The sequence below is a fragment of the Pinus tabuliformis genome, chromosome 8 (genome assembly GCF_031772625.1).
Source record: "Pinus tabuliformis cultivar Carrire ecotype Pingquan chromosome 8, CPIR1, whole genome shotgun sequence".
NCBI classification, from domain to species: domain Eukaryota; kingdom Viridiplantae; phylum Streptophyta; class Pinopsida; order Pinales; family Pinaceae; genus Pinus; species Pinus tabuliformis.
Window position 1 is genome coordinate 1,467,895,139 of NC_142294.1, and position 25,524 is coordinate 1,467,920,662.

Below are 25,524 nucleotides of genomic sequence, written 5' to 3' on the forward strand. Positions count from 1 at the left end.
AAGAAGAACCCACTTCAACTCCTAAATGAATATAAAAGGTTAAAAAGAAAACCCAGTGAAACTATGGAAGAGTATTGTGAAAGATTCAATATTGTTTACAATGCCATTCCACAAGGCATCAAGCCCTCCCCTGGTATAGCTCTGATTGATTTTCTAGATGGTTTCAATGTAGATACAGAATATCAACTTTGGGAAAGATACTCAACAACTTTGGAAGAAATGCAAGAAAATGCAATTAAAGTTGAAGCAAACATCCTGGCCAAAAAATTCAATCTGAAGTTTGAACGTAGAGTAACCATAAAAGAAGAACCTTCTACTTCTTTTGTTGAACATAAGATTGATAACTTAGTCAGAGTAATGAGTCAAATCATGCAAAGAGTGAAAATTAATGACCAAAATCAGCCAAGAGAAAACCAAAATGTCCCACAAACCAGAAACCAAAACTTTAGAAGAAATGTTCCCCAAATTAAACAAAGAGAATAGAAGGGTCCAAAACAGCAGGTTTGACCTCCTTTTCAAGAAAATTACACAGATGATGATGGGAATATTGTGGAAGATTTGGAAGATAATCAAATTAATTTGTTAGGGATAAATGATGATGAAACATGTTTCCTCACTCAAGAGGAGCAACAACTTTTTCTCATAGCCCAGACTGAATTGGATTCTGAAGAGTCGGAGGAATACAAAAAAGGGTTTGTAAATGCTATTTTAGAAGTCCATAAGCATTATAATATTAGAAGTAAGAAAAATCAAGATACTGCTAACAAAAAGAATGTTAAAAATCCTGTCAAAAAGGTCTCTGATTCTGATCCCAAGGAAACAACAGAAATTCCCCCTAAGAAAACAATAGAAAATCTTGAAAAGAAGCCAACAAAAGGTACTATGAAAAAGGCAATTGATACTTATTCTAGAAATACTCAAACTGATCTACCTTCTAAAAGCCAAAAAACTGAACTGGCCACAAAAATAGCTGTTGATATGTCTGATTTTTCAAATCTGCTTAAAAATGAAACACCATTTAGTATATAAAATGAACTTGCAAAGCTGAAAATTTCTATCCCCTTAATTGAATTAGTGAACAAAAATGTCTACGGAACTCATGTCATGAAAGCACTAAACATTTCGGAAAACACTCACTTGATAAATTTGAATGGTAATTAGCATGAACTTATATTTGGGCCATAAATTGAAGGTAAACCACAAGAAGGAGGGTTTCCCCCATTTTATGTCAGTTTGAATATTCATGATAAAATCCTTCATAATGCAATGTTAGATTCAGGTGCATCCCATAAGTTAATGCCTAATAATGTGATGGATAAACTAGGATTGGACATTACTAGACCCTACAAAGACTTGTACTACTTTGATTCTAGTAAACTTAGATGCCCAGGTATTATCAAAGACCTATGTGTTACCCTAGCCCAAATCCTTGCTAAGAGTCTAGTGATGGGTATAGTGGCTGTAGGCATCCCCCCTTAGTATGGCATGTTGTTGTCACACTCATGTGCAGAAAAACTACGTGGAACCATACAAATGGATATGACTTATGCCGCTATACCATTGTTTAGCCAACATAGAAGACTGCACATAGAAACTTTAATGAAGTATATGTTCAGTAGTCAAGAAAAGCCACATAATTTTCCTCTCTACTCTGTTCATTCCGACCTAGAATCTTTCATCCTTTACAATGATGGAAGCATTAATGCACAGGTTACTCAAACAGAAAATGACATTGATGAACAACATGAAAATCAAGCACTAATTGTACAACAAAACATTGAAACTGAACCCTTTTGGAACATGAGCTTTGATGGCTCTTGTGGCAAAGTAGGTTCAAGGGTAGGTGTTTGGGTGTCCAAATTGGGGAACAATCATGCAGAAGGTCATTCCTATAAACACAACTTTCATTGCACCAATAATATAGCAGAATATGAGGCACTTCTCTTAGGATTGCAATTATTGAAGAAGTTAGGTGCCAAAAGAATTTATGCTCATGGGGATTCTGAATTAATTATAAAACAGATCAAGTGAGAGTATGTTGCAAAACATCCTAGGTTGAGAACCTATAGGAACATTGTGCTTGATTTTTTGAGATCTTTTGAGGAATATGATCTTGTTGTCATTCCTAGAAACCAGAATATCTTGGCTGATGGTTTAGCATTTTCAGCTAGCACTTGCCAAATGCCTCATCCCAATAGACAATATACAGTGGAAGTAAACACCATCCACTTGTACATGAAAATATGAGACATTGGCAAGCATTTGGAAGTGGTAAGAAAATCGATTTTTTTTTTCAATCCAAGGAAGAGTATGAAGACAATGGCATAGATTCATAGGGTGAAGTACAAAAATAGATTGTTGAATATTTAGAGGGTGAAGTAGAAAATCAGATTGTTGAATATGTTAGTGTAGATAAACAGTTTGAGGATTTTGATGTAAATATTTCAGTCACTAAAGATGTAAATAAATTAGAATTGCATGAAATAGATCTAGAAAAGGAGGAATTTGAAGTACTTCAGCTTAAGGATAATGTTCTGCCTAGGGGTCTTGCTCCATTATAAGAACTTTTTGATTTCAATGATGTAGCAAATAAGCCAAAAATGGAAACCATAGGGGAAAACATAGAAGAATGTAATATAGGTAGTAAGAATAATCCCAAAATCATAAAACTCTCAAAATCCTTGGCTATTATCACAAAACAATGATATCTAGCTCTTTTAAAAGAATGTCTTTGCCAGGAGCTATGATGATCTAAAAGCATATGACACCAATATCATACAACATAAGATCCCACTCAAGGAAGATCAAAAATCATTCAAGCAAAATCTTTATAGGATAAATCATGTCCTAATGCCTTTGTTTGAGAAAGAAGTGAAAATGATGTATGATGCTAAGATTATACTTCCTCTTAGATACTCTAAATGGGTGTCTAACATTGTGCCTACTACAAAGAAAACGGGAGAAATCAGATTGTGTAACAATTTCAGAAATCTTAGTAAGGTATTCCTTAAAGAAAACTACCCCTTACCCAAAATGGATCATGTATTATAAAAGGTAGTAGGCTCTAGTAGAATTTTCTTATTAGATGGCTTCTTAGGTTATAACCAAGTCTTGGTGCATGCTGATGATCAGGATAAAACTGCCTTCACTACTCCATGGGGAACTTTCATGTATGTGAAAATTCCCTTTGGGTTAATGAATGTTGGAGCCACTTTCAAAAGAGCAATGGATATTGCCTTTGCTGATGGAATTGGCCATTTTTATTGTGATTTATCTAAATGAAATTACTGTCTTTTCTAAAATTGATGAGGAACATCTATCACATCTAAGAAGAGTGTTTGAAAAATGTAGAAGGTTTGACATCTCACTCAATCCTAATAAAACATTGTTTGGCCTTGAGGAAGGAAAAGTTCTTGGTCACATTATTTCCAAGGATGGAATTAGGATTAATCCTAGTGGAATTGAAGAAATATTAAAAATCAGTCATCCAAGAAACATCAAAGAGCTTCAATCTTTTATTGATAAAATTAGTTTCCTAAGGAGATTCATTCCTAACTTGGAAAAACTTCTTAGAAACATAACAAGCATGCTTAAAAAAGACTTTGAAATCAAATGGAGTATTGAGGCTAAACAATCCTTTGACTTAGTTAAACAGGCATTGACAAAAGCACTAGTGTTAATTAACCCAGATTTTACAAAATATTTCATAATCTTCTATTTTTATTCTGAACACACTATTGCAGCAATGTTACTGCAAACAAACGATGAAGGTTTTGAACAACCTATTGCATTCTTTAGTAAAGATTTAAGAGATGCATCTTTGAAATACAATATTATGGAAAAATAGGCCTTTGCATTGGTTAAAGCATTAAAATATTTTAGAATATATATTTTGCATTCCCATATTATTGCTTATGTACCTAATGCGGTGGTTAAGGACATTTTGACACAGAATGGACCTGATGGAAAGTGAGGCAAATGGATTGTTTTCATTCTGGAATATGACTTATAAATCAAGCCCACCAAGTTATTTAAAGGACATGGACTAGCCAAATTGATGGACGAGTCCAATTTCCATGCTTTGGACATTAACTTGATTGATTCATTAGATAATCAAGAGGAACAGGCGACTCCACAAATTTATGAGGCATTTCTCACCCTGGTATGCAAACTTGCTTTATGTTTTATTTAATTTAAATGCTCCTCCTAGTTTCACAAAAACAAAGGCAAGATTTATGAAGTTAAAAGCAATTAAATTTTGCATTATAGATAATGTTTTATATTGGGAAGATGTTGGGGGTATTTTACTTAAATGCTTGTTAAAGGATGATGCATATAAATTTATGCAAGAATTCCATGAAGGATATTGTGGTGGACATATTTATTGGAAAACCGCTTCCAATAAAATCCTTAGGGCTCGTTTTTACTGGCCTACTCTTTTCCCTGACAGTCACAAACAAGTTACCTCATGCCTTAAATGCAAGATTTTTGAAGGAAAGGGAAAATTGTTGCCCCTACCATTAAATCCTATCTCTGTTGAAAGCCCTTTTCAGCAATGGGGATTGGATTTCATTGGTAAAATTCATCCCTCTTCCTCTACCCAACACAAGTGGATTCTCATAAGCCACTGACTACTTTACCAAATGGATAGAGGCCACCCCTTCCAGAGCTACCACTGATGTTGTCATAATTAAATTCCTTGAGACTAATATCCTCTCCAGATTTGGTTGTCCTAGAAAACTCATCACTAATAATGCTGCAACCTTCAAATCTAAAAATATGGTTGAATTCTTCCATAAATACCACATTACTTTGGGACATTCAATAGCTTATTACCCTCAGGGTAATGGGTTGGCTGAATCCTTAAATAAAATCTTGGTAAACATCATAAAAATGTTGTTAGAAGACAATAAAAGGTATTGGCATAACAAGTTGGTCAATTCACTTTGACCTAAAGACTTACTACTAAAAAATCAATCGGCATGTCACCATACCAATTGGTCTATGGGATGGATGCAATTTTTCCATCCTCCTTAGGAGTTCCAGTTATGAATATCATTCAAGAAGTGAAACATGAACCCATTATGTACAGAGAAGGATAAATCAAACTATCTAGTTTTAGCAATCTAGGGAGGAAGTATACAACATGACCCAAGTTATTCAAGAAAATGTTAAAAATATCTTTGACATAAGAACAAAAGTTGATGACTTTAACATTGCAGACCAAGTTTTAAGATGGGATGCAAGGAGAGAAGAGAAAGGAAAACATGGCAAGTTTGATAATCTTTGAATGGGCCATATATTGTTCATGCTTTCAGGGGAAATAATGCATCCTACCTTAAAGACCAAGATGGAGCAGAGATACATGGAGTTCCTGTCAATGGCAAGATGTTGAAGCACTACTTTTCTTAGCCTACAAAATTTCCTTACATCATTGTACATATCATAGTCTTTATGTTTTTGATTGGGTAACTTATTAACGAAGGTTGAAGCCCGCAAGGAAGGCCCTAAGCCTGGATTGATGAGCTACCAATAGTATATTAAATAGCAAAGGAATCAATGAGGACATTACAGACATGGAGTACTCAAGGCTACAGGTCATATGTTCTTGACACTTCACTTGGAGAACTGCCATCCCTAGCTGGAGCCACTGTTAGGGTCCTATAAATTATAGGATCTCAAGGTAATTGAGTATTTTGTATTTGTGATTTCATATTGTACATAAATTTCGATATTCAAATGATTTCCAAAAATATGAAAAAAGAAAATGAAAAGAGGGTATGTTAAAAAATAAATAAGAAAAGAGGAAATAAGAACACCACAAAAGAAAAAAAACTAGAAAATAATACTGAAAGTGTTGCAAGTCTAAGTGCCACTACTGATAAGTTAGATCTTTTATTTTATTTTCAAATAAGGTTGTGTGAAAATTGTGTGAAAATTGTTCTTGAATGCCACAATGACTAAAATTATGTTCAAATCAAATAGTTTAATCATGATTGAACACATTTAAATTTATGCTGAATAGATTGTTGAATGAAAATTAACCAAATAGCTTAATCTTGGTAAATCAGTAGCTAGGTAGAAATAAAATTAATTCAACAATTTAATCTGAATCAATGGCAAAATAAGTTATAGGATAAGGTAGCTTTTCATAAAAGAAAAATGTTTTGGGTCTACTCGTTCAAATGCACCCTGCAAAGCAAGAAGAGAAAATGTTAGCTTAGAAAAAGAATTGAAATGAGAAAGGGTAGGTAGAAGCACTATGGTGATTAGAGGAAAAACATGAATATTTTATTCTAAGTTGAATTTCAAATGTATTTTCATGCACAGAGTAAAGGCAAAAGGAATTAAAGTTTTACTCTAAAGTTCAGTGTATCAGATGATTTTCGATATATTATTCCCCTTTTCTTATGTTTCATTACCCAAAATTCATTCCTCCGCTATCTATTTCATCCACTCCCCTACCCCACCATACTCTAAATCGTTCCCCCATTATGCATTAAATATATCTCACAACCCCTCCATATGCCCTGTCACATCGCATTAATATCCCACCATTTCTCCCCTCATCCATGCCAGCCTCTTAAAATTTGACAGCCCACAGTACGTTTCGGGCCCCCCCCCACCATCCAAAGTTTACGGTCAGTGGGGAGGGTCGAAAATGGGCGGTATTCAAACCCGTGCCCATTGCAACGTGTCACCACCACATGGTTTCACACCCCCCACCCCCCACGAAAAGTGGTTTCTCCACCAAGTAAACCACTGCCCTATCAGTTGCATTCCCGCCAGACAGCGTGCACCACGTCATCCATCTGTTGCTATGCCAATCACATTTTCTCCCTCCAAAATTAATCCATTAGGAAATTAATTTTCTTAATCATTGATTTAATAGACTCACACCACCATCAATAGGAAATCCATAATACTATATAGTCCCTCCTTTTGCCCATTCACCGGTTACTGTGTTTGTTAACTTCCATTGCCTTTGTTCTACTGCCATTTAAATTGTTTTGTACATGTGTACAAGTCCTCTCCACGTACTGTAAACCTATAATCCAATTTTCACCATTGTCTTTAGCTTTAGCCAAACATGCCTCCTAAAGGCAAGGGACTACAAGAACCCGTGAGTCCTCTGATCCATCCTCCCATTGACTTTCACCACATCCCTTTAGTAGACAGAGACTATAAAATTCATGAAACCCTCTGTGAATTTGATCTGTCTGAGATGTATTGCTAGCTTGAGGATAATTTTATAGATAAATTTGATGATATTCAACTATGGGAATCCAATTTTCCCCACTATATCTTTCCCTGTACCCACAACACCCCTAAATTCATCAAGAAGTGTCATACTTGCTATCTACCCAACCAAAGAGCCATTATTGCCCCCACTGGAGACATTCTATTCACCATAACCCCCAAGCTATAGACCAAATGATGCAAGCTCCTACAATAGAAAATGCCACTCCTTTTTCCCATGAAGCACTTGTTGAATTGTATCAGAAACTGGACTTTGCTAAAAGAGCCAAAACCCTTGAGCTTTTCTTGACTGAAGATGCCCCATTACCCAAGAAAAACCATCCTTATCCATCCTTTATTTTCCCTAAGATAGCTAAGAAAATCATCACAGTCATTTCCTACCTCGGCTATTACTCAATTTAGTGGGTAGATGAGGAAATTATAGGATTTCTTTCCATATTCTTTGCAGATTCCAGTCCTTCCATCTTGTTTAAATTTAGCCATTTTCTTGCAGATTCTATCCATGAGCATCTTATCAAATTACAAACTGAGGAAGTATTCAAATATGCTCTTGTGCTAGTTTATACGTTTTTATATTTTCAGGGAGACAACCTCAAGCTTGCCTTATAGAAGTTTGATGAAGAAGGAAATTAGCAATCAATCATCTTCAGGACTACACTGGTAATGGAAGAACAAAAGGAATATTCATACAAACAACTCACAGAGATGTTTGTACATCTAGCCCTCAGTCTCCTAAGCAGCAAGACAAAGCTAAGAATCAATGAGGAAATTAGGAAAGTTTCGCAGTTACCAAACTATGTCTAGACAAGAGATTGGTACCTTTATCAGAATTACACAGAGCTGAGGATATTTGGGTGTGAACTTTCTCCTTATAAGATGCCAAAATTCCTCCCAATGAGGATTTTGGCTATAGAATACATCATGAAAATGCTTAATATGGATGAGATTCATTTTGTAGATTCTAAGAAGAAATCCCAATTCAAAATCAAAATTCAAATATGGCCTTTCATTTGCAACAACAGGGCAGTAGGGGAAGAAGTAAACAAATTAACGAAAGAAATGCAGTTCAACCTCAATTTCACTTGGCCATATGATTCATTTAATCTCCAAGTTAAGGGTAGAGAACAAATCTACTTCTTATTTTCACACAGCGAGACCAGAGATTGAAAAGTATAAAAACCAACAAGAATGGATTGAGAACACTCTACAAGAGGTAGAGGAGCAGTTGGTGTCCACTTCGACAATTCAGACTCTTGTCACAGAGGAGAAAACAAAGAAAAGAAACAAATAAGAGGAGTCACCTTTAGTGCCTGAGATTTCTAGTGAGGGCTTTAATATCATGTACAGGAGGAAGACCAAGTTACATTCCAAGCTAAGCCTACGTAAGGATTTAGAGCAAGAAAACATTATCACCACCAAAGAGCCACTTGTTTCATCATTGGTGGGTGATCACACTACTCTTTTTCCAACTTCCTCCACAACTTCACAAGATCAGTAGCAGGTTATGCAGACCAAGACATATACCACGGGGGAGACAGAAAAGAGTATATTTGACATTTTTAAGGAGGTTAGAGTGATAAATGAGGCCTTGAAGATCGACACATATAATTAGTTATGGAAGCAGACTTCCAGCTCTCAAAGCTGACTACTGTCAGCCTCTGACTTTGAGAAAGGCAAAATGAAAATGGCATTCCTCCAAGCATAGATTCCCCAGCCCAAGACAACATCAAATTACAAGAAGACATCATTTCAATTTGATGTGAAAGACATACATCCCATTGACCAAATATAGACACACAAGAAGACTAGGAAAATGATTTCATCCACTCTCACTAATATTGCTATGAGTTTTTCTAATTTGTAGGTTACATTAGCCAATGATCAATCAAAATTGAAGATGGAGAAGGTTTCTGCATTTTCCAAAGACACAAGGATCAAAGCTTTGGAGGACTTGGTGATAAAATTAGGTTATGATCCTGTAAATATCAATGTTGTAGAAGAGCTCGTAAGGAAAATGATACAAACATAGCAAAATTAAGGAAGTAGTTAAAATTACTAGCCATAGAAGATCCTCTGGCCAAGGACATTGAAGAAATAGAGTCACAGAAGGCAGATATGATGAAGCTCATCACGAAGTAGAGTGCACAATTGAAGCAAATGGAGATAGAGATGGAAAATATAATCAAATAAAAGGATCAAGTGGCCAAAATGGCTATTGTCCCTTTGGAAGAACTGCCTATCACAACAATTCCTACAACTACATCTTCTACAACAAACACAGGGGATGTTGCAAATCAGTTGGCAAGTGCAATATAAAACATGTCTCTCCAAACTAAAGAAATCAAAAGATTGTAGGCTCAAGTAAATCTTCTACAAGACCATAAGAGAAAGACTGAAACTTTCCATGCAGTAGAGTTACAGAGAGCTCAAAATCAGATAGAAGTATGGAGGAAATTAGAAACTATATGGAACCATATCATTGAAGCAATTGATGAAATCTGGCCATGTACTCAGATTATATTTGAGCAGAAAGAGTTGATGGAGAAAGCCAAGCAAGCCAATTCCACTATCAACAATGAATTGGTAGATATTCCTTCCACAACCAACAACATCATAAATTCTTATAATTTCAAAAACAGATATGAGCTAGATGATTTGGGAGTAGATGACAGAATAGAAACAATCTTAGAAGTAAAGAAAGTTCTGATAAAGAAGAACTTGGTTGTGTAGCTGACAAAGAAATGTCACACTTTGGAGGTAGCAGTTAACAGGTTTTTCACCAGAATAGAAACATTAAATAAGAAGGGCATGCCTTCTTTATTTATGATCAATGAAGAACTGATGACCATGGAAGATTATATGAAGAAGCTTCAAGACATTTCAAAGGAGATTTTTACGAAGCTATCAATAACATGAGTTTCATCGAGCATGAGATAAAGCACATTTTTGTAGTAAAACCCACATTTTCTTGGTATATCGAGGTAGATTATATCTACCGCAAGGTAACAAAAATTACCATTCCAGATGAGGAGCGATGGGATAAATTATGTGAATACTAGGATTAAATAAAGGGCGAGCTTCACCAGGGCAACAACCAAATAGTGGCCACTCAGCAACTGTTCTCCACAAAAGTAGGGCCAAATGTCCAGATCACTTCACCAAATCCACCTCTTTTGGTCTCATTATTTCATTTCTGTTAGTTTAAAGTTAATAATAAAATGCCATGTCAATGAGGCATTAATTGTAAAAAAAAAATCGCAAATTTTGTTTAAATACTTCATTCAGTCGAAGTATTGAGGGTCGGTTCCTAATCATCATAACTCTTTTATCAAATCACTGTACTTTTCCACATTATTGGAGCATCATTTATAAAAAGACTCTTCACAAGATACTTGTGTCGTGATATACTGGTGATGTTTTCTTAGTGTAATTGTGTTTCCACTATTATTCTCTGGATGTTTAGCATCTGAAATCTAATTGTAAAACAAGAGATGTGAAAAATAAGATATGTTATTAAGCACCTTATTTGGATTGTTTTTACAATATGTATGTTTTCTTATAAAGTCTAATTGAGAAATTCTTAAATTCTTTTCAATCGCTATTGAATCACACATTTTCTCCACTTCACAATTTAATTTAAAAGATCCAGTAAATGTAACTAGCTTGCCCTGTGATTACTCTTTTAAATATTTGGTGCAACATCTAGCCTAATTTGACTCGATATCCCAATGGAAAGAAAGTAATTTGATAAGATCAACCAATAAACCAATCAAAAAAATTCAAGGAAACAACCAAGCATAATCATAACAATACTAAAATCAAATTAAAAACCAAGCTAAGTCATAAAGAGAGGTCCATCTCTGAAGCTGGTAAGGCTAGATCCTAGCTTCAAAAGTGGTTTGATTTTGTCCAATATATTTACTCCCTCAACCTAAAAAATATAGAACGATAACAGACTCCTCAACCACACTTCCCACACGAGAGGTGGTGATTAAACCTACAACTATATCTTTTACAATATAATTCCTACTTAAAAAGGAAAGAAATACAATGACTTGAACAAGAACAAGAAAATAATACGTGAGAGGATTTAAAGCCTTCGTGTTGGGCCCTAACCTAAGGGTTTCAAGCCTCCTAAGCTAACTCATATGCAAATCAACAAGGGATTTTTCATTAATAGAAAACAGAGTTCCAAAACATAATCTCATAATGAAGATAATAGTCTCAAGTGCTTAACCTATAATAGCTCTTCCTAGCTCCCAAAATTCGAATACTAATGAGCCATTAGGCTTGTTTATTTATACAAAATGTGATTGAGGGGTAGTTCCCTTGAGAGGTGAACTGCTTCTGTCCAAAATATCGAAACTGGTGGATCTGGTTCCCTTAGATCTCCTCAGCAGCCAATGGACTTCGAGCTGTTGGTGAGGAATCTTTGGACTCATGTCGAGTCAGAGATTTAATGTAGTGGAAAAGCCTCCTATATTCTCTCTAGATGCCTCCAACAAACCCCTGCATAGTAAATGTCTCCAAAAAAGTTTCTCTTGCTTGCATATTAACCACATTAGGCCATGAAATATGACATGCACCCTTTAGTCTCCCTACTAAGCATATTATGCTTAAAAATGTAAATTAATATAAGAAAAAGATATTTTAAGGGCTGGAGGATAGAATAATGGGCCTCAAAATATACCTATTGATGGTACCCATCATGTATATTTTATCCCTAGTCTAAATTAGTTGTTTTTAGTTGGGTCACTTAAAGTTGCTCAAATTTAGTATTAATTCACTTGAAATAGTTATGGTGACTAACTTTTTGAGTCGCGTAGTTACTAATCTCTCATTTTGTACTGACGCATAAAACTCAATGACAAGTTTCACAAATCCATGATTACTCGATGCTAAGACACATAGGAAATTGTTGGGAATATTTATCACAATAGTTAACAAACTCCTAGATGGGATCTCAGATCTCAACTCAAAGGATTTTTGGTCTCCGTATGAGTATACTTTATAATCCAATAGTTGATAAGGTAAGCTCTTAGTGCTTACCCATCTAGCACCCGCAACTAAGGGTGATGACCATGGTCTATTGTGTGCTTCTCATTGCTCACCATTAGTCAGAATTTATAGTATTTTTTTCTCTAGCTGATGGGTGGTGGGCGATAGACATGATCGTTTTTAGGAAGTGTTGTCTTTTGACGTAACTCGGTCTATATCTAAAGTTTTACCACTTATTGCTCTTCTTCTCTTCCACTGATTATCATTCACAAAGGATTGTTCACTTTTCATTGGGCGATAGGTGGTGGTCAATGGCCCTACTTTTGTAAAATTATGAAAACCATCAAAAATTTTTACACCAAAATAACCTTCACAAAACTAGTCCCTACTGCAAATATTGAGGTTTTGCCTCATCATTTCCACATCATGATATTCCATGTTTTATTACACATTAACCAATCAAAACTTACCATGTCACCATTACTGCCACATCACTTCCATGTGTCACTCAAAAAAATTCCACTTGGTCAAGACCAACTACCATGTGTCCTCACTTCAGAATGCCACATCATAACTGCACACCTCACTACCATGTGTTGCCAACTAGCACCTCAAAAAGTGTGTCAAGCCTTTTTGCTTGTGACTTGTCACTTGTCACTCTTGTGTGCACTTCGTTAGACCTAGCGACTTAATAAGTGATTGGGCACTTACACCCAATCCCCTATGACCAGAAGCTATGACTCAGAGCCTCACTAGTCCTCGCTCATTGCTCATCACACATTCTACTGATTGAAAACCAATTGGACTAGTTGTCTTATATGTGCTTAAGCGTAGATTTCCATCCCCTTGCAGCTACGAGATACAACCATGGGCTTCTCTCCCTATCGCTTGTTATTTGTTACTCTTCCTCCTAAGATTTTATTCTATTGTTTTGTGTTGATCCGATGAGGAAGGGTCCATGTTGAAACAATGAATGGCTAGAACCTTGATTGAAGTGCAACACTTCAAACTTAGTTTTATCTCCATTCCCTAGGAGTTATGGGAAGTTGCATATATCGTTGGAAAGGACATGGAGAGGGATATGCAACAAAGGAATTTTCATATGCATTTGAACAACATACCTGTGGGAAAATGCCTTCAGAGGTAGGTTTCTCAACAATTAAACAAGACATTGATAACAACATAAGCATCAACAAGCTCAATAAGCTGCCCCTAAACTTAAAATCGCTTGACACCAATGAAAACCACTAGACAACCACTGCCAACTTACTAAAAAATATATGTGAGTAATTGAAATGATTGGTGTACCTCAGGTGAATTTGTTTACAAGCGAGATGTAATGACTCAGGTCCTATAGATTCCATGTACAGATCATGGTCCACACAAATCGAACCAAAACATCATTATTAATTATAAGAACTAAGTGTATGACCTCATTAATTTAGTTAGCTCACCAACTCAATTGGTTCAACCTTGGGTATTATTTTAGTAGCAAATTTGCACGAGTTGACTAAGAATTTTTGCTCTGTTTCAAAGAATATGGTTACCAATTAATTACTTACTTTTATTTAAAACTCAACTTTTCTTTCAAAGAATATGGTTACCAATTAATTACTTACTTTTATTTAAAACTCAACTTTTCTTTACATTAAATATATTAAGATTCAAAATATAATATTGGTAATAATACTTCAAATTAACAAATGTTAATAGTAAATTATATAATTTTAGCCAAATATTTTCCAACATATCTATATGTATTATTATTTTCAGATTAAATATTGTCTATTATACAGTATATAGATATAACATTTGAAAAGTATTTTCATGGTTCATGAGTTACTTAGCATTTTATAAATTAGATAGTGTTGTATGTCCTTGTTTGAGATAGTGATCAACTTTGTTATAATGACCACTTCTACTCTTGCTATAATACTTAATTTCATTGGACCAAATTTCACCATTATCAATTATGTATTTTATTTTTTATTTAAAATAATATATTAAAATAGTAATAATTTTTGTTAACCTATTTTAATTATTAAAATATATTTATAAGAGTATAATTTAAATATTTTAAAATTATTTTATTTTAATTAAACTATTTTTATAATGTAAATTAATGATATGAACAATAATAGAGAAAGAAATATATTTTCGGACTTTATAACCGTTTCGATGTAAAGACCCACCCTTCAATATCTACGATTCGAGAGAAAGATTCGAAAATAAGAGATGCATCCGCCTCTATCTGTAAATATCATATCTTTATCATTGATAGCAGTGGTTTATAATGAGATTTTTCAGAAATTTTTTTGGTGGGTTTTTTCGGTCAAAATTTGGTAGCAATTTATTGAAATCGCAAGTTTGATAGTTAGTTTCTGCACAATCAAAGCGTCCCAGGGGTTTTAAGGGTGCTGAATCCAAATATGCAGTTAAAAAACCATTTTAACTGCAACAAATCAATATTTAACCTCAATTTCTTCTGACGAATTCAATCACCGGAATCTCCAAAAAAATCACATTATAAACAAATCCATATGATATATACTACCCAGGACCACCGAGACCACCGAGCTTTAGTAACAATATTCGCTAACTCACAAAGGTTCATATTTAAATATAGCATATAAAAACTTACTTCATAAATACAAAAATAGCATATATACAACTAGTACTCGAGATCAAAATATAACTAAGGGCAGACTTGGCTTACCATATAGAACTAGTACTAATAAAGCTCGTGTTTAAATATAGCATATACAACTAGCAGTCATGATAAAACATTTTATCATTTAAAATTTCTAATAATGAATAAGTAACTATTAAAAAGTTTAAAATAAAAAATAAGCATAAATTATAATAGTTTTGGTTATTAATATTTAAAAATCATATTATAATTTTCCATATATTTCCTCGGTTATATTTTTAAGAGATTATTCTAAAATTTTATTATGTTTTCTTAATTATATTATCAAATCTTTTGTATATTAATATTCTCTATTAGATGCGTTTATAATTTAATTTTATAATTGAAATTTAAAATGAGAGGTTTTTTTTTATATAATTAAATACAATATATAATTTATTATGAGATATTAAGTACAATATATAATTTAAATAAAGTTTTTCGATAGAAATCACATGAGAGAATTTTTTGGCCAGGGCGTTTTGAACTAACAAGTGTGGTTCATCATCTAGTCTTGATGATGAACCACTTGCTGGTTCGAAACACATAGGCCAAAAAATTCTCTCATGTGATTTCTACCGAAAGACTTTGTTTAATTCATTATAGATCATAGAAGCTTGAATACAAAAACATTTAGCTTGTTATGAGATAGGTGTATATGTAGTTAAAATTTTTAATTTAGATATTTTTTCATATAACTATTACAATGATTTTTTATATAATGAATTTTAAAATTTATGTGAAGAGAATATTTTTTATTTCATTTAATGTTTATTTTAAATATAGAAAGTTGGCTATCAGAAAAGGCTAAAACCACTTGTCACATATCTTCATCTCAAGATGTCATGCCATTATTGTGCATGTCATTGCCATGTGTTGACACCAGGTGCCTTGAAAAGTGTGCCAAGTATTTCCACCTACCGCTCATCACATGTCATTGTTGTGTGCACTTCATTGGACTTGGCGGTCCAATAAGTGCTTAGGTGCTCACACACAACCCACTATGACTAGAGGCTACAACTGGGAGCCTCACTAGCCAACGCTCATTCTTTATCACATACTCTATTGAGTGAACACCAATTATATTGGTGGTTCAATAATCGCTTGAGTGTAGACTACCATCCCCTTGCAACCATGGGTTGTGACCATGGGCTTGTCTCCCTACCACTTACAACTCCTCACTCTTCCTCCTAATATTTTCTTCTATTGTTTTTCATTGATTTGATGAGGAAGTGTAGACTAGATCATGGGTCTAATTATGATCCCGAACGTCTTGGATTGAGTGGTATTTTGAGGGTCATAGAATTCAAAGGGTTGATAATTCTTGACCCTTTCCCTGACGTATTTTGGCCTAGTGAGCACATTCGAGGGGCTCCTCCCACAATCATTCAAAAACCTTAGGTCTTGTATAGGTTCCTTCTAGGTCTCTCTCTAGGCTCCATGTTGGAAAATGATTGGCTAGAACCTTGCTTGAATTGCAACACATCAAACTTAGATTTACATTCATTCCTTGGGAGTTAGGGCAAGTACCATATACCACTAGAAAGGACTTGAGAGCACTATCCAACTAAGGACTTTTCATATGCTTTTGAACCAAGTAGCTGCAAAAAAATTCCTTCAAAGGTAGGTCACTCAACAATCAATGAGGACATCAATAACAACATAAGCATCAACAAGCTCAATACGCTCTCCTTGAACTTGACATCAATGATAACCACTAGACAACTATTGCCGAATTGCTCAATAATATATATAGATAATTGAGATGATTGGTGTATCTCAAGTGAATTTTTTTACAAGCAAGAGGTAAGGGCTTAGGTCCTATATATTCCATGTAAGGATCATGGTCCATGCAAATGGAACCAAAGCACCATTATTATTTCTAAGAACTAAGTATAAGACCATTAAGATGTCATGTGTCATGGATTGAGGATTCGTGGCTATCCTTGGATTTCTACAACCCTATTGTAGTGTCTATGATAACTATTAACACACGTGATCATGTATACAACCTCAAAAAATACACCTACTTCTCAAAATGTCCAGTTATGTTATAAATATAAATTTCACATTATTACGTACAAGGTATGGGTTATATGGTCTAGGAAATTATTGCGGAATGAAAGGTAGATACTTAGGCCCATAGACTTATTCTTTTAGGAATCATGACACATGCTTTAGGTCCCATAAAATATTAGATTCCCTATCAAGATAATTTTAATTATACCTATGTGTGACATATAGGAATATATTCTATCATTAATGTTCCTTGGGTGTGTTTACATAGGAATAAGACTAAGGAATTAGGACTTAGTAATTCTAATTTAGGGCCATGGTCCATCCAAAGGGCTCAATAATAACATTACTATTGGTAGCAATTTAGTAGAAGATAATTAATAGTTCATGTGTGGAGGTTTGAGAATTTATTACCATCCTTGGATGCCTACATGCTTCTTGTAGAGCCTAAGGTAAGTATTTCCTCATATAACAATGTCTACAACCTCAACAACCATGCCTAGTGCTCAAAACATCCAGATAATGTTTCTTTTTTACCATGAAATAAATTGACTTCAATGGGTAGTTAATAAAGACATAATTAGCTTCTCAACATTTATGACACTATTTATGATAAATATTATTGATGGCATTATGATTTCTCACTAGCACTTACATGCTTAAATTAATAGTTGGAAAATATAGCTAGGTTGGATTGGAATTCAAATAGTATTTCCATATTTCAATATTGCAGTATCATGTATGCATTTTTAAATGATGCACATTATTTACATATGTTATAATATTTATGTTTCATATCTTCAAACCTCAACATACTCTATATAGCATAAAGTTCTTATCAACATGAATCATTATATTTCATAGGAACTATATCTCATAACCTATATAAACCCTAACCACTTTAACACTTAAATCTTACAACCCTTAACATAATCCATATGTTTCTCATAAACCCTAACTTTATAATTCCTATAAACCATAAGTTTTGACCACTAACCCCTAAAAGCTATAATCAATAATTATTGTAATTGTTAAGCCTAAACATGTATAGAGAATATACCCTCCACAATGCATGAAACTTATAGTTCCTAAAACCTTTAATGCAAAATATGTATAACGCTTATCTCTATAACCTTTGATGTTATCCCTAACTCTATAATAAATCATAATGTCTCAAAATTGTAATATCTAACCTTAGTATACACCTTAATGGTTATAAATTTTTAGAGATGAATACCTACTTGATTTACAATCTAAAAACTGATAAATAAGAAGAATTTGCACATCTCTAATATGTGATAGAGAAATTTCACTGAGAATAAATATAATCTATAATGCAAAAAAATTATTTAGTTTTCAAAGTTTATTGATTATAGAAAATCACTCATTTAATGCTTAAAACTCAAATATATTTTTTCTGGACACATTAGAGAGAAAGGTTGTAATGATGATAATGACCTCAAGAAGCTAGTTATAACATTAGACCATACCAAATTAATTTTCCATTGGAAATTATAAGTTAAAAGTATATATACATTGCTTCTTTTATTGGAAAAGTATTTATACCAATAAGTGAGATAATGGCTTCATATGTTGTAAGAGGGAAAATATTTAAAGGGAAAGGGAAGAAATATATTTTATTGTTGTTCATTTAATATATAAATTTTTAATTATGTTTATAACTATAGATTATATATAGAAATTATGTTTTTTAATCTAATTTAAATGGTAAAATATTCTTATAATATCATAACTATCTATTTACTACTATGGGATGAATCTTCCTAATTATTTAGTAGTGAGATGTTATATTTATGCAATCGAAATTTTATTGACTAAATGATAGAAATAATCCTATTGAATAAAACTAGGCGTTTAGGAATTTGAAACCTGTGCATTTGGAAGGCATATATATTTTGAAAACTGTGGAAAAGGCCATGCTATTTAATTGCAATTTTCATCTCTTAAGACTCACATCAAACACATATTATTTGGAGAGGCTATATCAACTAAATTTTTCAACTTAGGTGGTATATAATCATACAAATATTGTAACCATATAAAAAGTATATCATGCTTATGATGCAATTCCTTTACAATATCTACCTACCTAGTAGCTTAGTTTTATCTCAAATGGGGTTTAATGCTATTAGGTATGGTTCTCTCCAATTTTTTTCAAACCACATTTTATAAGGTATCTTATTGCTTGATTTATTAGTTGGAAATATTTTTATATTTCAATATTTTAGAAATGTTTTTATTCAATAAAATTGGACATAGATTATTAAAAAAAATTAGGAAAAATGGTATTACAATTTATAAATTTGAATTCAAAGAAATTATCTTGTATTTATCAACACTTAAGTGTTGTGGTCACTTATTATGTGATTGTCATATGTTAAAGCTCCAAAAATAATAATGTGGTGCACTATTAAAGACTAGTATTTACACAAAAATAAATAAATAAATCAAAACAATTTCAATATGTTTGAATGTTTCTCCAACATTTTACATAAAAATATGATTTTTGTGAACTTTAATATCTCTATAAATATATTGTAATCCTAATTGTTTTTAAAAATATATACCTACAATAATACTAAGAGGTTAATTTTTATATACTAACTCATTGTTTAGTCAACTAGTTCAAGGTGGAGTATTATTTTTAGTAACAGATTTTCAAGACTTGAATATTATTCTTTAACATTTTAAAGAAATATATTTACCCATCAATTACTTATTCTTACTTTAAAACACAACTATTATTTACATTAAATGCATTAGGATTCAAAATATTTAATATTGATAATAATCCTTGAAAAAGATTTTCATCATCCATGAGTGACTTGGTATTCTATAAATTACAAGGTGTTTCATATCCATGAGAGACTTAGGATTTTATAAATTACAAAGTGTTTCATATTATTGTTTGAGAGCTAGTGGCAAATTTTGTTATAATGACCATTTCTATTCTCAAAAATTAAATTAGAAATTTGTACTTTTAACCATAGAAATCTTCAAACCATAACAATAATTTAAATTTCTATTTTTAACCACGCCTATGTTTAGGCATATGTTTAAATGTTTAAATATAGTATAAACAACTAGTACTCAAAGATAAAACACCATAATTTTAAATTTCAATCCAGAACTAATAAGTAACCATTAATTTTTTTTTTAAAATATTATATTATATAATAATTTCTATAGTATTATATTGTATTATAATATAAATTAAGAAATTAGTATTAATTTATAGTGGACAAGTAAATAAATCTAATGCTTAAAAAATTTCACTCTAAAACAATTAATATATATTTTTGATTTATTTAATATAAATGTATAGTTCAAAATAGTCAATATCTTGATTTATGTTTTTTATGCCATATATTATAACATCTTGGGAAGGAATGAGATACGTTATAAATTCTAATTATTTTGGTTATTAATATTCTAAATTCATATTATTAAACTTTTCATTCATTTTCTCATATTTGAAAAAGATTATTCTAATTTTTTTATATTCTTTTAATTATTCTAAAATCATAGTATAATTTTCTATCCATTTTTCATATTTCCAAGACATTATTCTAAATTATTATTGTATTCTCTTAATTATATCATTATGATACTCCTTTCCAAATTAGTAATATTATCATACTATACTAATCCGTTATTATTTTATTTTATAATTGAAACTCAAAGTGTTATTTTATTATTAAACGTAGAAATAATTAATTTATTCTTTAATATAATTAAGTAGATTACATAACTCACTATGGGATAAGTGTATTTCTTGTTTAAAAAGTTTATTTAGATTTGTTTTTCAAAAAAAATATTATAACTCATTTTTATACGATGCATTTTAGGATAATGTGAAGTGAATATTTTTTAGTTTATTTTATTTAACTTCTATTTTAAGTAAATAAAGTTGATTGAAAATTTTCTAAATATAATAAATAAATACAACATATAAATTAATCTTATCAAAGGTGTATATATATATATTTATATTTTGATATATTTTGGTCAACATTTAAAATATATATAATTTTATTTTAATATATATATATATATCTCATTTTACTATGGAGGTTTTGAATTTATAAATAGTCTTTGTTACACCATCATGGACCAATACCATTACTTACTATTACAAATTCTTAATTCATGACAAAATTTCTTAAATTAATCAATTTAATTAAAAGTCAAAAGGGGCATAAATACTTTTGAGATAAATCTCAACATTGGATCTTTGAATCCTAGTAAGAATATTTTAGAATATTCCATGAAGATTAAATCTTTACAATCAACCTAATAATTAATCTTTACAATCAACATAATAATTATTATTGATAAAATTAAAATTATAGAGGTCCTATTCCACGATTGACATAGTTACCTTCATAAAAATATTAGAAACATAGGTTTGGAAAGTTCTTGGGGTAGATTTTATGAGGGATTTTAGATGAGTTTCCACATATTTTTTTATTTAAATAAGGTCATTACATGATAGTATTAAGGCTTTGAAAATGAGGTTGAATGAGTAAAGTCATGAAAACTGAGGTGGTTGGAGTTTTGCAAAAATATGTAGAGGATTTCAAATTTAGTTACTCTTAGAAGATTCATGGAATAAAATGCATATTCAGCTGGTGTAGAGACCTTCTATGAAGAATTTTGCATCTAGAAGTTTTTAATAGAATTAGAAATATCTTTGAACAAAAGAATGATATTATCGTGCTCATTAAAGGAGGCATAAGAATTTGAAAAATTAATTAAAAAAAAATGGTAGGAATGATGGTCACAGAAGAAATATTTGGAGCGAATAAAGAGTCTTAGGTGTTAGATTTGCTTGGGTGATTTTATTGTCATCACATGGTCAATGATATTCACATGTTATAGCTCAATGTTATATATTGTATTCCTTAATAATATTATACAATGTGAAGAGGTTGGATAGGATTTGTAAAGAAGATAGATAGAGATGTAAGGAAAGTTTTAGGAAAGAAATGGTATTTGGAAACCTTTGTTATTACATTAGAGAGAGACAATCTAGTTTTTTACCATAAGAAAGAGCTCACTATGAATATCTTGGTACAGACAAAGCTTCCAATGTTAAATTGACATAGTTATCTTCATAAAAATAATAGAAACATAGTTTTGAAAAGTTCTTCATGTAGATTTTATGATGGGTTTTACATGAGCTTCCACATATTTTTTTATTTAAATAAGGTCATTACATCATAGTATTAAGGGTTTGAAAATGAGGTTAAATGAGTAAATTCATTAAAATTGAGGTGGTTGGAGTTTTGCAAAAATATGTAGAGGAAATCAAATTTAGTTACTCTTAGAATATCCATGGAATACAATGCATATTGAGCTGGTGTAGAGACCTTCTATGAAGAATTTAGTATCTAGAAGTTCTTAATTAAAGTTGAAAGGTCTTTGAAGGAAAGGATGATATTAATGTACTCATCAAAGGAGGCATAAGAATTTGAATAATTAACTTAAAAAAGAGTTGTAAGAATAAAAATCATAGAAGAAATATTTGGAACAAATAATAGAGTCTTAGGTGTTAGAATTGCTTGGGTAATTTTATTGTCATCACATGGCTAACGATATTCTTATTTTATCACTCAAAATTATATCTTATATTCCTCAATAATACTATATGATGTGAAGAGGTTGGATAGGATTTGTAAAGAAGATAGATGAAGATGTAAGGAATTTTTTAGGAAAGAAATGGTATTTGGGAGCCTTTGTTCTTGCATTACAGAGAGATAATCAAGTTTTTTACCATAGGAAAGATCCCACTATGAAGGTCTTGGTATGGACCAAGCTTCCAGTGTCAACTTTTGAAAGTTTCAATGGCAAGTTCTCTAGGAACCTCATGGAGAGTTTTGGAAGGGTTCAAAAAAATAACTTTTAATACTAGTCAGGACCTTTTGAGACTATGTTAAATCTTGCATAGGGTATTTACTAGTGGACCTATTACATAGTGTGTGAAATGGTGGCATTTAAAGAATGCACCTTATTTGATTAGATGTTTATAACTATCTCCAAAAATCCTTTTGTTGAACACTGATCCTAATACGTACCTTTCCATTAATAATAAAAACAACATTTCTTACTAGATACCATTTTCTAATATACCCACCAATACCTATAATACCCTATGGCCCCCTTCCCCAAACTACCTACAATATATTTGTTGTAGCTCCTAGAGACAGCCCTCGAGTTGAAGAGATATCGGTGCCTAGGACATCTTGATGACTGCTTATAAGCCATGCTCGAATTGTTCACTTAGACTCAATATTCAACTAGATTTTAAGTCAAAATTCGTTCAGAATATTCTTTACAAATAGAAATACTAATCTAGACGCAAAGTAATACTCATAGAAGCATTAATGTCTGACTCCACCAGCTAACATTATATGAGCGTGCAAGTTTATTAGTCATTTGTAGTATATTGGAGAGAGGAATCAAGAAGGAAAGATAAGCAATGCCCAGGGTTTAAATTAAGAATCCAGTGCATCGAAGTTCAACATGAAATGGATGAGAAAAACATTCAAATGATGTGCTAAGATATATGGAGTGCATTTTAAGGATAATAATCCTTATCACTCATAGGCATCTTAGATCGACATTAGACATAGATGAATCCATGAATTCATGAAAAAATATGAGAAGAAGAGTGAGGGTATATTGAACAACCACAAGATAGAATACATACTACACATTCATATCAATCAGAATCGCCAAAAGATTTCATTACTCTTCAACAGGGCATACTTTTCGTTTATAGTTTGTAGAGCTTCCCTCTTGAAAACAAAATTCAAAACCCATTGTTCTGTATCATAAATTGTTTTTTATATGGCCACATGGAGAGAACCCTTTACAAAATATTCTTTCTCTATTTGGCAGTGAATCATCATAACAAAAATATTGGAGTGTTTTAGTGGCACAACTGTACTAGTCAGATCCTAACTAACTAGCATTATGTCTATGAAAACATAATATTTACATAAAACATAAAATATCAAAGTTTCAAGATCGACACAATTAGCAGTATATTGAATTATGATAGGTAGGTTTAGGAGGTAGCATCATTAGGTCGATGATCTGGAGCACTAGAGGGTCGATGGATTCTTCGCATCCTTTCCACAACGTTGGAGTTGGTAGATGAGATTGAAACAATCGCTGATATACAATATTGAGATTTGTGAACCTTCCATAATTCAACCTAGGGAAGAACAAGGTATTCATCAATCCTAATAGTTGAAAATCCATTCTCATTTAATTAAGGACAATTTTACATTTTAGGGTGGAAGTCTGTTATAGACATATTTGGGCACTTCAACCCCAAGATTATATGTCGATAAACTAGGTATCTTCAACCCCTAAAAGAGTTGTTTTATACCCTAAAATAATGTGGTCATCTGATTAAATCATTCCCCAAAAAGTTCCACTTGAGAAACCATCTAGAAATGGCCTAAACTGAACCATACTGACTGCTTCACTGGCAAGGTGCGATGCATACTGAGTATTACACTGCCAAGGTGCGATGCATACTATTTGGGCCTTCTATAGGGTGCGTTGGGCGAGGATGGACATGTCCAAGACAGTTTGCTAGGTGGTTGCTCATGGAATCTTCTAGAAACTTATATTATAGCACTTGCCTCTCTGAATTCACCCAGGGATGAGTAAGAGATCCAAGAAATATCCAAGTGGAACCAATTGTAACAAGTGGAATGACACTAATCAAAACCCAAAGATGACTCACACCATTTCACACATCTATGAATAGATCCCTCATCTAAGAGATCCAGAGGCTGGAATATTGTGAATTGCAAGGAAGTGTTGATAGTTGTAATTGAGGAAAAGAGCATTGTATTTTTGGTGTGATTTTCTATTTCATGAGGTGAAGAGGGATTGATGTTGGGAGGATGATGCTGGATCAGTCAACTGGGTTGTAATTCTCCCTTCTATTTAATAAATCTCTTCAAGTTTTCTTCCATATGATTGTGAAATTGTGAATATTGTCATTTGTGAATGCTATCATTTGTTCATTACATATCTGATTCTGTAATGTTTATGTTGTAATAGATCAAGATGCTTTGACGGTTATTTGTTATTGTGTTTCTACAGGTACTCTCCAAGCAGGTTAAATATGGGGAGGAGTTGCAGGCTCTATCAAGGGGGAGAGAGATCAAGTAAGGGATTAAGCGGAAGTTCGAGGTTGGTCCCCTCATCTTTCTCTTTTCTATCGCACATAGAAGAAATCATTGAATTGCTTTAAGCTATTGTTTCTAGGGTAGCTGCCAAACCTAAAGGGATAGTCGTTCGACAAGACACTAGTTTTCCCCGAAAAAAATTGGCGACTTTGCTGGGGAATGAATAGATGTTTGTTTGTTGTTGTTGTTTATTTTATAAACTATAGACAAAGGCTGAAGTCAGCCAGGTAGCCTTCGAACTACTTTTGCTCTACAATTACATAGTAGATGAATGTTGCTTCAGTCAATCTCTGGTTTAGTTTATGAATTAAACATTTGACTTACAAG